Raw genomic sequence first — 15,009 nt, 5'->3', positions numbered from 1 at the left:
CTAAAGTGTACCATGTTAATTCTCTCAACCCTTTTATTCAGAGACTTAAAGTTGTCCAGTTTACAGCCCAGGGAGAAGATGACGCTGAATGCCTGAAGTGTCTACTACAAAAGGAAAAGGACCGTGGCGTGGAAGATGTGACCTCTCACACCTTGGAACGCTGCAGCGGTACAGATAAGAAGCTGTGCATAGCTTCGCCCCATTGTTTCAGCCACCCGACGACGGATATGGGCATACCACTGCACTGACACAGGTAATGCTCATCCAATAGAACCCACCCTACCGGGTGTCTCCTCATGCCCAAGCTGCTATAGAAGGAGATCCAAAACATGCTACAGATGGTATAATCTGCCCCTCTTAAAGTGCATGGGGCATCTCCAGTGGTCTGGTACCCAACCAGATGGGGAAATAGCTTTTGCGTGGATACCGTAAGCTAAATGCTGTAATCGTCCAACAACTATCCATGCACGCACTGATGAGCTATTGAGAAATTGGGCGTTCCTGGATTCTCTACAATAAGACTTAACCAAGGATACTGGCAAGTACCGCTAGATGAACTTGCCAAAGAAAAGGTCAGCATTCACCACTCATCAAGGGTGTATGATTTTTGTGCTTCCTTCGGGCTGCAAAATGCACCTGCACCTTCCAAGATTTGTAGATGGTCTCCTAGCAGGATTGGGAAGAATATGCAGTTGCCTACCTCGATGATGTGCCATTTTTTCTGATTCATGGGCAGACACACCTAGAAAAAGTCTTTGAAGCCCATAGGCAGGCAGGACTAATTAAGGCTAAAAAAGTGTCAAATAGGCCAAAATAGCAACTGGCCTGGGACACAGGTGGTCAAGGAACAATAAACCCCTACAGGCCAGGTGGATGCTATCCAAAAGTAGCCTTCCCAAAAGTCAAAGAAACAGGTCCAATCCTTCTTAGGCTTGGCCGGATTTACAGGCGATTGTACCAACACAGCAAATCGCTGCTCCACAGCCGATGCAGTTAAGTGACTAATAAGTGTCAGAAGGCCTTTACAGCCTTAAGGCAACAATGTCTGACCTCTAGAGGCCCAGACTTTGAAACCATCCTAGTAACACAAGATGCGTCTGAGCATGGTGTAGGAGCAGTTTTCGTGCAGGAAGGACCGGATCAAGATTTCATCCTGTCGTGTTTCTCAGCAAGACTGTCCGAGAGGAAAGCCACTGGTCATCAGTGAAAAGCTGCTATGCTTGTGTATGCCTGGAAAAGCTACGCCCATACGTTTGGGGACGGTGTTTCCAGCTACAAAACCACCATGCTGCGCTAAAGTGGCTTCAAACTGCCAAGGAACACAAAAAACTGCTACAATGGAAGTTTAACTCTCCAAGATTTTGATTTTGAAATTCAACACATTTCAGGAGCTTCTAACAAAGTAGCTGATGCACTCTCCCATGAAAATTTCCCAGAATCAACTGGTTAAAAATTGTCCTTAAAATGTGAAAAGTCTTGTAGTTACATAATTAGTAGTATATGTAAAGGTGCATGTCTTTTATTAATCTGTTTATTGTAAAGTTCTTGGAAGAAATCCACACTGTCTGAGATTTGGGGGGCCTGTCATAAACAGATGGTTAAGGGTTAATCTCTCTTTAACCTGTAAAGGATTAAGAAGCTCAGTAAACCTGCCTGAGACCTGACCAGAGGACCAATAGGGGGACAAGATACTTTCAAATCTTGGTGGAGGGAAGTTTTCGTTTGTGCTTTTTGTTTTGTTCGTTGTTCGCTCTCGGGACTGAGAGGGACGGGACATCATTCCAGGCTTTCCCAATCTTTCTGAATCAGTCTTTCATGTTTCAAAATTGTGAGTAATAGCGAGGCAAGCCGGATTAGTCTTATGTTTGTTTTCTCAACTTGTAAAGGTTTCTTTTGCTGGAACGATTTTTACCTCTGTTTGCTGTAACTTTGAGTCTAAGGCTGGGGGGAGGGGTCCCTCTAGTCTACATGAATCTGAATACCCTGTAAAGTATTTTCCATCCTGATTTTACAGAAATAATTTTTACCTTTTCTTTTAATTAAAAGCTCTCTTTTCAAGAACCTGATTGATTTTCCTTGTTTTAAGATCCAAGTGATTGGGTCTGAACTCACCAGGAATTGGTGGGCAGAAAGGAGGGGGGATGGTTAATTCCTCCTTGTTTTAAGATCCAAGGGGTTTTGGATCTGTGTTCCCCAGGGAAGGTTTTGGGGGAACAGAAACTGTGCCAGACACTAAATTCTGGCTGGTGGCAGCGTACCAAATTTAAGCTAGTAATTAAGCTTAAAAGTGTTCGTGCAGGTCCCCACTTTTTGTACTCTAAAGTTCAAAGTGGGGAAAAAACCTTGACAGGCTGTGTAGTCTGCTCTGGTCACAATTACTAGCTCCACTGCCTGGGGTCAGGTAGACCAGAAGCCCTGCCTTTAGAACTCCTGAAAATTTGGGAAATTCCTGGTTATCCAATTTGGTGTGCACACTTCTATCTGCTCTTTGCTGTTTTGTGCAACTGCAAAGCTGACCATGTTGGCTACACGTGCCAAACACACTCCTTCCTTGAGCAGACTGGCAATATTGGATCTCCTGGACCTGTGGGAATAAGAGGCTGTGTAGGAAAAGCTCCAAACCAGCTGCAGAAACTTCAGCATCTATGAGCAGATCCCAGGCCCCTTAAATCGCTGACGGAGCCCCAGCGGCTCCTGGCTGCCACCACTACCTCGGGGCTCAGGGCTCTGGCAGAGATGTAAAGGGCCCAGGGCTCTGCTATGGTAGCAGCAGCTGGAAGCCCCGGGCCCTTTAAATCATCGCCAGAGCCCCGCTGCTGCTACCCCAGGGCTCCGGCAGCAGGGCTCAGGCGGCAATTTAAACGGCCTGGGGCTCCCCGCAGTGGTATTTTTTAAATTTATTTCAGTATTTTTTTTTTTGGAGTTGCTACATGAATAAAATGCTTCATCTTTACTAGTTTACATAACAAGATGTAGAATGACTGCTGGCAGTGAAAGTAATGCTTTTGTACACTCAACCCTCAGATCAGTGCCAAACACTGTAGTCGTCAAAAATGTACAGCAATCCTCCCACAGTAACAAGTGCACTGTCACTGATATATGTACAGATGTGCAAGCACCACACAATTCCTAAAGATCCCCAAACAGCCACCCCAGGCTGAGCAGAGTACACCACAGCACATTACTGTGGCTTGCTCTTAAAGTGCTCGTTCAAGCCTCTAAGACACACAGATCCTCATTGAGCTTGTCTGATTTAACGGTTAGACACAAGGGCTAACTCAATGAATAGCTGCTCCACCTCCGCTCTCCACTCTATTACAAGTTTTCCCCCTTTGCTTCATAAATACTATGCAGGACACCACAAACAGCTGTAACCATTGGGATATTTTTTGCACTGAGGTCCAATCTGCTGAGGAAGTAACACCAGTGCCCTTTCAATCTACCAAAAGGGCATTCAACTGTCATTCTGCACTTACTGAGCCTCTAGTTGAATCTTTCCTTGCTGCTATTGATGTGGCCAGTGTACGGCTTCATGAGCTAGGGAAGTAAGGGGTTGGTTGGGTCCCCCAAGATCACCGTTGGCATTTCAACAAGTCCAATGGTAATCCAGTAGTTAGGAAAAAAGATCCCTGCTTGTAGCTTTCTGAACAGTCCTGTGTTCTTAAAGATGTGAGCGTCATGCACTTTCCCTGACCAGCCAACATTGACATCAGTGAAGCGTCCCCAATGATACACCAGCTCTTGCATAACCGTGGAAAAGTAGCCCTTTCTGTTGATACAGCCTGTGTGGGAAGGTGGTCTGGGGCCAAAATGAGGATGTGTGCGCTGTCTCTCTCTCAACTGCATTTTGGTAACCTTATAGTTGCAAAGCTATTGATGATGTCCTGCACGTTACCAAGAGTCACAGTCCTGCATAGCAGCAGATGATTAATGGCCCTGCACGCTTCCATGACATATGGATTTTCCCACTCCAAACTTCCCACTGATAGGTAACAATCCAATGATGCAAATTCCATATGTGATCACTACTCACTCTTCCAGTGTCAGTGCAGCTCTCAGTTTGGTGTCCCTGTGTTGAATGGCTGGGATGAGCTTGGCACACAGATCCAGGAAAGTGGCCTTGTGCATGTGAAAGTTCTTCAGCCACTGCCTATCACCCCAAACCTGCATTATGATTTGATCCAGTCAGTGCTTGTTTATCAGGCCCAGAAGTGGTGCCCCACCTTCTGCAGCAAATCCATGAATGATACCAACAATCCTGAATTGGTTTTTGCTATGTTCCACAACAAACTGAACATCAGGAAGAGAAGTGGGCTTTTTACCTATGAAATCTTATGCCTGAATAAATCTGTTAGTCTTTAAGGTGCCACCAGATTCCTCATTGATTTTGTGGATACAGACTAACATGGCTACCCCGCTGATATTTGTGACCATCAGGAAATTGTCATGTTCCCTGTGTTTCTTCTTGAGGCTCTGCAAATACCAGAGGAAGGTGTGTCCTCTGCTTGCAATGGTCATGACAATAGTGCAGAGCTGTGGAGGCTCCATGCTTCTGTCATAGATGCAGACAGTGACAAGTCCTGAACAGGTTTATGGGAAAGTCAAAATAGTGTGAAAAATTATGGGATAGAGATGACATTATCGGATGGAGAACCCTATCTTATGGGAAGTTGACCTCTTGCTCCGTCATCACTGTGTGAGTTGTTTCTGCCTCACCATGTGTTGCCAAAACTACCCAAAAGACATTCTGCTGAACAGTAGTGGGTTGCAACTGGGATACTTACTCATGGTGCACTTCACTGTGCATTGACACAAGCACTCCTTGTGAATACAAGTTGTGCTGAAGCCAGGAGCCAAAGTAGCCATGTGCACAAGTGATATACTAACTGCGGTGGCAGTAAGCCAACGTAACTTTTGTCTGCAGAACTTTGTAGTGCAGACATGGCCTATGGGTAAAATTTTCAAAAATTCCTACATGATTTAGGAGCCTCAGTTCTATTTTCAAAGGAGATTTAGGCACTAAGGAGCTTAAGTGTCATTTTGAAATTTTTATCTTATATCTAGTTTGCTCAAAGAACCAAGTGAAAAATACAGAAAACCATACAAATGCCATTATTTACTCCTCCACTGAATAAATAGTTTTGAAATAAATAAAAAGTTTCTGTTGTCTTGAATCAGCAACTCCAGATTCTGTAGTTCTAAAGCCCTAAACAACATGCTATACAGCCTGCTAATAGAAAGAGATTTGTTCAATACTTGAACAATTATCTAGGTTAATAAAATACATCATAAATCCTCTAAACTGTGCAAACACACTGAATCCTTAGCCCCACTCCAGTCCCATACAAGCACACAAGTATGCTGAAATTCTCTGGAATATATTTTTCTGTTTTTTTCCTCCAGAGAAATAAGGATGTCAAGGAAGAGGAGGTAGTAAAACAAAAGTGTAAGATGTGACAAAGATAAAGGATGAATGTGAATTAATGTGTGTGATGCAAATAAATAATTGACAAATCAAAGGTGCCAGCCTAAGAGTTATAACTGTGATCTCCCATGGCCGAAGAATGTGTAGCACAGAGATAACTGGATGACCCTGCAGGTCACTCAAGTGCCCCCCGCCCCCCAGGGCTGAAGACTCAGAAGAACAAGATAACACTCAGCCGTCAGGGATGTGCCACCTGCTGACTGATAATCACTTCAAACAAACATCAGCATGATGAAGCAATTCCCATTGACTTGTACAAGGACAAAATCCTATAAGAGCAGAACCAAAACCTCAGGGAATTTGAGTTTGGTTATGCAACCACCCTCCAGGAACATCGGATGCGCATCTGAGAAGGACTCGGCTCCACCCTTGTGTGCAGGCTACCTGGCCAGTACTCTGCCATGAGCAACCTCTAGGCTGGTAACTACAACAACTCTGCAGAACTTCTATGAATGAGTGTGTGAATGAATAAGGAATGGTAGTGAAATAATATTGAATTGCATATCCTGATATCTTGCTCTCTCTGTATTTAAAATAAACCTGGCATTTTGCCTCATCTCTCTTATAAGATCTTTTTGGTATTATTTTCATATTTAGGCATCTAAATAAGTTGCCTGAATATTAAGGGTGCTGAGTGAACACCAACAATTATAATGGGCTTCCATTGGGTAAGTAAGGCCTATTCATGTGAGCAAGGTTTGGCAGGTACAAGGATTCATGTTTTATTTAGGTTTTACTATTTAAACAGCTAACTGCTGTCTTTAGAGATATCACATCTTCATATGACTGGACTGTTCTTTTTCTAACTAGGCTTTCTAATATGAAATGCAGAGATCAAATATTTCAAGTTTTCTAAAAATACTGTCCTACTAAAAATAAAGCTTTTATGACAGACCAATAATAAATATACAAATTGACTTAGTGGATTATACCAAAAAGACTGTTTGTGCCAGAGAGGTCACCAGATGTTTGAGAGTAGTCAGTGGAAATTAATGGAGTTAAACCCGCTTATATCAAGACAGAAATTGGCCCTATATTTTTAAACGGATGCTTTATTCTTTTCTAGCATGGATTTTTCCCTTTTAAGATGTTAAATGCTTTGGATCAGACAATTGTGTCAGCTGTAGTAAGAATTAAACTGTATTTACTCTGATGCAAGACAGTCAGAAGTTTTAATGAGTGTACATCTGTTGCAGCCCCAGAATCAAGACTGGACTCAGAACCAAGTTCATCCCTGGTGTAACTCCATTGACTTCAACAGAGTTATATGAATGTGTCTCATTACCTTTAAAATATAAGGTAGCTACTTTAACTGAAGTCTGTGCAGCATCCATGCAAATTTATAACACCCTAATCGTCTTGCTCAGGAACAACATTTGGAGGGGAAGCTGTGCAAGGATCTCTTAACTTAACATGAAAGGCAAGATCATCAACCTCCGGAGCACCACTCTTTTGTCCCAGGTGGCCCCTCTATACTGCTAAGGATCCTGAATGAATGGGTATGGTATAGACAGGGGGTTCACACAACAGATTTTCTGGTGGCCTCAAAGTACGGCCACCAACTCTTGCTGGTGGCCAGTATGACAATTTTTCCAAAAAAACTTAATTAGCTTTAGGAAAAACAAACAAATATGCACATATACCTGTCCAAATCATTGTAATTTATTTATGTAGAGGTGTTGGTTTTTTTTTTTTCAGACTCAGTAATAACAATGTACAGTTGCCTCTATTCTTTACTGGACCTAAACAGATTAGAAATATAAATAAGGTGTTTTGCATGTTCTTGTCTTTTTTGTTGTTGTTCCTTTTGCTTTCTGTTTGTTTTTTTAATAGACTTGCTAGCTAGTAAGTCTGCTTCCGTGAAAAGTGATATTTGTATGTTAATATCACTTTTCACAGCAGCAGACTTGTTAGCTAGCTGGGAGGAAGTGAAAAGTAATATTAACAAACATATAAATATCACTTTTCACAGCAGACTTACTCAGCCCTGGCAAGCTGGGGGACAAATTACGCCTTGGATTGGGAGGTGGGTAAGGAGGCATTGGGGGCCAGGGGTGATGAGGTGGATGGGTCATGGGCGGCAGCAGGAGCCAGAGGCGATGGGGGGGCGGGGGGAGGGTGAGCCTGAAGCTGGGGAGGGTGAGCCTACCACCACATGGCCACAGCTTGCTGCCTGCCACCCCAGGGCTGAAGCCAGAAGCCTGAGCCCCACTGCCCATGGGAAGGTGGAGAACTGACACCAGCTATCTGCTCCTCTGGTGTTTGTGGCTCCAGATGGGGCAGGTCCCAACCTGTACTTGCAGACCCAATCACCACCCAGGTGGCTGTGGCTACAAGAAAAGCCTCTGGTGGCTGCATGTGACCATGGTGGTCTCATTTGAGAAATGCTAGTATAGAAGGACCAGGGCACAAAACATAAACTTGCCCTCTACCTCTATCAAATCCCATGGCGAATTCAGTAAGGAGTTAATACAAGCTGAGGCTGTTTAAGCTCCTGAGTGTGGATCCCTTACACCAGGGGTAGATAATAGGCGGCCCACAGGGCAAATCCAGACCACCAGTTACTTTTGAACGGACTCCAAAATCTTTTTATTTACTTGTTATTGCCATTATTTTCTCTGGAGTCTGGATCTTGACCAAGAAATCTGGACCTTAACAAAAACTAATTGATTACCCCTGCCTTACATTATGAGGAACCCCTTCCAGGGAAATTTCATGAGGCAGCTGCCAATGAAGAGAACCTAGACACTAGAGGTTGAAGGGAGCCATGCTGCTGAAGTTAATCCAATTCTTACTTGAAAAGGAACTGGAGAAATTGACTCTACAAGCCAGATCCTGCAAGGTACTGAGTACCCTCAACTGCTATTTGACTTGGGATTTGAGAGCACTCAGGACCTCCCAAGAGGTATACGGCACCTTACAAAATTGGGTTCTATATTAACAACTAGAATGCAGGAACTGTCCATGAAAGCAAAAAAAGCTTTATAAAGAAAATATTAAAAAATGGAATATGCAGACTACAAAGTTTGAATGAAATGCATTCTTTGGTTTATCTGAGAGTTAAGTGTATGCAAATCATGTTCAGTTTGCTCTGATTTGCTCTAGAATGTGGGTTGAAGATATATTTGGGATATACATTTCACCATATATAGTCTGTTAAAACATTTTTTTTTTTGCATTTACTGTTAAGAACTATTAGATCAATGTAAAAACACAGAAATAAGATAGTGATATTTTGTATTGTCAAACAAATATCAGTGTCCTCCATCAAATTCAGTCACATTCAGAGATATGGTCATGCCACTTCTTCTATTCTGGTTTGAGGCTCTACTGAGACTCTCAACTTACAAAATTAGTGATTAATTCTGCTGCCATGGACTTCAGCAGGAGCAAGACTGGGCATTTAAAGAGGTAGTTTAGTACCTAAAATATCAGCTACAATATACTCTGAAGCATGACTATCAGGTTTTTTTATGACAAGTCAGTTATGCAAATAAGTCCCACACATCAGTACTTCTCAAGTCTAAATATATGAAAGGAGGAAATGAGAAAAATCGCCAGACAAGAAGTGAAAAGATAACTTTCTCCAAACTCAGAACTCCACCTTATAAAGACATACCTTACCTCTCCAGTTATAAAATTATGAATAAATCCTAAACTGCACTGCATAATGCCATTTATGCTGACAACATCTTTAATAACAATGTATGCCATCAGTAATTCTTATCATGATGATTTTTGTTCAGATTCAGGATCTAATACCGGTCCCAGCAGATAGAGCAAATTACTGGGCTGTATGCTAGGAACTCAGAGGAGATAAAGATGGGACAGGTGCTCTAAAACCACGGTGATGAGTGCAGTATAAGAAACTAGATAGAAATAAATATAATTAACATGATTCTATGTGAATCAAGAATAGGAGAAATTAGCCACTTAGGTCACAGAAAAACACTACAGCCACTACATAGTGGCTGCTACTGAAATCTCAAATCTGTGGTAGAGTTTTGTCATTCATGCTCCAAGAGAGGGCCAAAGAATGACCAGCGGATCTGTGAAGTGCACTAGCAATTAAACAAAGCTGATTTGATCTCTAAGGAGACCAATAACAATTCTAGTATGTACTACTTTGCAATTCTATAGCACCTTTCATACAAAGATCTTCAATCTCCTCAGAAATATCAATTGATCCACACACCACCACTTCGAAGTGAGCAAGAATTGTTATTCCCATATATTGCCTAAGAAGAAAGTAAAAACTAAAGCCATTAACTGACTTTCCCAAGTCAGCAGTGGCACGGGAAGGAATGGCAATCAGGATTTAACTCATTGCCCTAACCTCTAACCATTAAAATATATACACTCTCTCTGTTGTCATTTGCTTTCACTAGTCAGACCACATTCTTAAGATTGTCACGAATACACAAAGGTCAAACTTTAAATTGATTGTCAGTAATAATAATTAGCCAGATTTCTTGAACAGGAACAGGTCAGAAGAATATGGAGAATTCAGGGGATTATCTAGGATTTATTTCCTATAACGGTATGTAACAAGGAATCAAAATTAGTTTTTTTTTTTTATTTTGAGGTCTTTCAAATGAGATCTGCTTTTGGGAAGCATTGTTTATAGAAAAGACCAAAGTTAGTAAGGCCCCATTCTGGCAAAGAGCTCTTAGAAGGGGGCAACCCACCAGTGCTTGTTTCTCCTTGCAAGACTGGGACCTTCATCAGTGATCACAACATGCATTAAAGACAATATTTTAAAAAATGGCTGCTAACGTTCAGTAATTCAAATTAAATATCCAAAATCTGAGGCACTTAAAATCTGAGGCACAGAATCAAATCTAGACATTACATTTCCAAATATAATGCGTAGACATGTTTCACTAGGTTTTTCTCCCTCAAAAAAACAAGATCTCTCAGACAGTTAGTAGTGCATCTTTTCTTGACACCTATAGACGTCTGTGTAAGAGAAGTCAAGAGATTTTTTGTATTTCAGCAGGCTTTAAATCACAGATCAAATTTAAAGGAGAGCTCACAAAGCCTCACCGGATCCAACTAACCCATGGCTTTGGGGTCAGTGCAACGTTGCTATTGTAAGTGCAGTGTTGTTATTGTCCAGTCTAGTTTTCAGCGTCGGGGCTCTTACCCTTTCCCCTGAAAGGCTTTTCCAGTTTCTCAGATCTCAGAGTAAATAAGGGTTGAAGGGAGGGGCTGCTCTGAAACTTTTTTTGATAGAATCTGACTCTGCACAGCAACCCAGCTGGAAGGGGCAGGCTCCCTGCGCCCCTCTCCCCCGTCCCCCCTAAACCCTACCGTGAATGTGGAAACAGATCAAACCTGCAGACACAGTGCAGGGGGAGGCAGACACTCACCTAGCCTTGGAGTCTGGTGCTGTGTCTGCTGCCGCTGCCGCCTTCTCGCTCCGGCTGCTCGACCAGCACAAGCCGCGGCTCAGCCCCAGGAACCTTTCCCCTTCTGTTTTGATTCGATTGACCACGTCAGTCTAGACCACGAGACCCGGATCTGCCGGCTCAGAGCTGGGAAGAGCTTTCCCGGCCTCCCTCTCTTTGCTCTCACGTCTAACTGGGCGGTGCGAAGCGCCTAGCACTACCCACTGATTGCGGACGGAGGGGGGTGTCCCCAGCATGCAGGCAAAGCCAGGATGCAGCGGCGCCAGATATAGCATCCTTCACTGGTGCGGGGCTCGTGTCTCAGGCCATTGTGAGACCAGGGGGATTTCCACACGCACAAACAGACGGCTGGTGAGTGGGGCTATGAAGGTCTTATTTAAAACACACAGCTGGATCTCCTGAGAGGCACTAAACGACACTGGGGTAAGAAATCCCCCCACCCCAATCGTTTAATTCACCACAAGTGACACACAGCACCTAATCGTATTTACATTGCCAAAAACTGCCTACACCAATAATCTAAAATCATGGATTGTGAATGTTACCTGCCCAGTGTCAGGCATACCATGTAACATTTTTATATATGACCTATCAAAGTGCCATATATCTATGTAATCCCAATTCAAATTTAACTGACCAATTAAACTGGGTTTATGGCTCATAGAATCAGAGAACTGGAAGGGACCTCGAGAGATCATACAGTCCAGTCCCCTGCACTCAAGGCAGGACTAAGTATTATCTAGACCATCCCTGACAGGTGTTTGTCCAACCTGCTCTTAAAAATCCCCAATGATGGAGATTCCACAACCTCCCTAGGCAGTTTATTCTACTGCTTAATTACTCTGACAGGAAGTTTTTCCTAATATCCAACCTAAACCGCCCTTGTTGCAATTTAAGCCCATTGCTTCTTGTCCTATCCTCAGAGATTAAGAAGAACAATTTTTCTCCCTCCTCCTTGTAACAACTTTTTATGTACTTGAAAACTGTTATGTCCTCTCTCAGTCTTCTCTTCTCCAGACTAAATAAACCCAATTTCTTCAATCTTCCCTCATAGATCATGTTTTCTACACCTTTAATCATTTTTGTCGCTCTTCTATGGACTCCCCAATTTGTCCACATCTTTCCTGAAATGTGGCATCCAGAACTAGGGATAGTACTCCAGTTGAGGCCTAATCAGCGCGGAGTAGAGCAGAATTACTTCTCGTGTCTTGCTTACAATACTCCTGCTAATACATCCCAGAATTATGTTTGCTTTTTTTGCAAGAGCGTTGCACTGTTGATTCAGATTTAGCTTGTGATCCACTATGACCCCCAGATTCCTTTCCGCAGTACTCCTTCCTAGGCAGTCAATTCCCATTTTGTATGTGTGCAAATGATTGTTCCTTCCCAAGTGGAGTACTTTGTATTTGTCCTTATTGAATTTCATCCTATTTTCTTCAGACCATTTCTCCAGTTTGTCCAGATCATTTTGAATTTTAATCCTATCTTCCAAAGCACTTGCAACCCCTCCCAGCTTGGTATCATCTGCAAACTTTATAAGTGTACTCTCTATGCCAGTATCTAAATTCTTTGCATCATTGGAACTGCTTTGCATCACAGTGCATACTAGTGAATCTGGCTCAAAATATTTACATATCCCAGGGGTGCAAAGTGATATAATTTGCAAGCAGAGCACTCTCCTTAAATCCCCAGTATGTGTACAGTTAGAGATACACACAAGGAAAGCAATTACTTTAGGGCCTCTCAATTTTCAGGATCTAGCATAGGCTAAGCAATTCATGGCTTGATGCCCCTTTTCATAAATGGAACCAGAGGAAGAGGCATACAGTAACTGATTACACATGCATCCGACGAAGTGGGTATTCACCCACGAAAGCTCATGCTCCAAAACGTCTGTTAGTCTATAAGGTGTCACAGGATTCTTTGCTGATTACACAGAGCGACTCCCACACACACACTGAGAACTAGTGGAGAATTCATATTTCCATCCCAGCAATCTGTGTCTTCACTTTTGCTTGGAGTCTTATTAATCACAAAGCTTGTGCTGCATATAAGAGTGTATCTCCCCCCTAGAGGTATGAGTTTAGCAACACTGAAGTGAAAGGGGATGGAGAAGCCACAGATGACCCACTCCTTTCAGCCCTCTGGAGACAATAGACTGCTGCCTGACGGACAGCCCAATCATTAACTAGTACTGTTGGGGGGATTACTGCACCAAAAATTAAAAATTCTGCAATAAAAATTAAAAATTCTGCACACCATATTTTAAAATTCTGCATATTTTATTTGTCAAAATAACACAATATAATCACACCAGTTTTAATTATTTTTGGTAATTTATTTCAAAATACCTATCAACAAATATGTCTGGAAGAATACAGACAACAAAAAAGATTCAGAAAATGATTTTTGACAAATAGATTCCTTATTAGGCATGTTAATACAGCTCTCTGAGTAATAATTAATTTAAACTACAATACAGAAATGTATTTCCTGCACGCCCAGAAGCAGTGCAAAGGCTTGGGGGAGTTAGGGGTAATGGAGGAGCCGAGGGAGAGGGAAATAATTGCTGGCAAGAAGCCAGAGTGTGAATTTGGAGGGTTGTTGGGTATGGGTGGGAAAAGTATGGAAGAGGTTTTTTTTAGGGGGGTGAGGAGGGATTGTTTGGGAGCTTCCCCCATGCAGACCCTGGCTGACCCCTAGCCTCTCCCATTCAGTCAGGCACAAGTATCCCTCCACCCCCACTCAGACACCCACTCCCCCTTCCCCATGTGGCACTGCACCCGCTCCCATCCCCATGTGTTTCTGTATCCCCACTCAGCCACCCTGTCCATATGTGGCCCTACACCCCCTCTCCCATCACAATGTGGCCCTGCCCCTCCATTCCTATTCAGTCCCTTCCCCAGTCTGTCCTCCCCCACTAGCCCTTATGAGCCTGTCTGACCCCTACCCAGCACCCCACACTGTCTGTCTCCTCATAGTCCTTGTCTCCTGATCTGGCCTGACAAGCACTGTGGAGAAGGCTCTGCAGGCTTTTTCTTTTCCCTAGCTGGCTGGGAGCAGCTACTGTGTTCTATCGCCACAGCACCCTCTGGTGGGCACAAGGAGGAACTACAGAAGAAATTTTCTGCTGGGAGCTGCTGCTGTGGAATTCCTTACCTGAGGAGGTTGTGAAGGAACTTGTGGAACTCCTTACCTGAGGAGGTTGTGAAGACAAGGACTCTAACAGCATTTAAAAGAGAACTAGATAAATTAATGGAGGTTAAGTCCATAAATGGCTATTAGACAGGATGGGTAAGGAATGGTGTCCCTAGCCTCTGTTTGTCAGAGGATGGAGATGGATGGCAGGAAATAGATCACTTGATCACTGCCTGTTAGGTTCACTCCCTCTGGGGCACCTGGCTTTGGCCACTGTCGGTAGACAGGATACTGGGCTAGATGGACCTTTGGTCTGATTCCCTACAGCAGTTCTTATGTTCTTATGCTGTGTTCTAGTGACACAGCACCCTCTGATGGGCAAAAGACAGCACTGCAGCAACTTTTCAGCAGAAGCTTTTTCTGCGCAGAAAATTAAAAGTATGCACAGCTCATTAATTATGCACACACACAGTGGCGCAAAATTCCCCCAGGAGTAACTACCATTGTGTACTGCATACAACAGACCTTCCCTCCCCACCACAGTGACACTGATACCAAACTGAAGTAAATAAACTAAAAAATATGAGCTATCTAGTAAGTATAACGTGCCTGCTGCAATAATTGGGTCTACAAATTTACCATAATTTATAAGTTCACAGTAAAAAGCTATGATTTAGTCATGGGTATTTTTAGTAAAAGTCATGGACAGGTCACAGGCAATAAACAGAGACCTGTCCATGACTTTTACTAAAAACACCCCTAACTAAATCGGGGGGGGGGGGCACTGTGGAGCCCCTCCACTGCTGGGGAGATGCTCTGGGGCCCTGCCAATCCTGCTGCTGGGGGATGGGCAGCCCGGGGTCCCGCTGCTGCTGCTCCTGCTCCAGACTGGGCAACCTGGGGCCCTGCAGCCACTGCTGTTCTGGGCAGGGGGCAGCACCCCACCACTACTGCTGCTCCGGGTCGGGGGGAACG

The 15,009-nt window shown here is 43.4% G+C and overlaps 1 protein-coding gene across 1 annotated transcript in view; it reads right to left on the bottom strand.

Annotated features, from left to right (window-relative positions):
- SMIM14 (small integral membrane protein 14) overlaps positions 1-11,043 on the bottom strand; it is a 97,620-nt gene extending 86,577 nt beyond the window's left edge. The window contains exon 1 of the mRNA XM_032790811.2: positions 10,858-11,043. The gene's annotated coding sequence lies outside the window, so the exon portion shown is untranslated. The remainder of the gene's footprint in view (positions 1-10,857) is intronic.
- Positions 11,044-15,009: the final 3,966 nt, after the last annotated feature.

This window comes from Chelonoidis abingdonii, chromosome 5 (assembly GCF_003597395.2).
Source record: "Chelonoidis abingdonii isolate Lonesome George chromosome 5, CheloAbing_2.0, whole genome shotgun sequence".
NCBI lineage: Eukaryota > Metazoa > Chordata > Testudines > Testudinidae > Chelonoidis > Chelonoidis abingdonii.
This window is presented reverse-complemented; position numbering and strand designations above follow the sequence as displayed.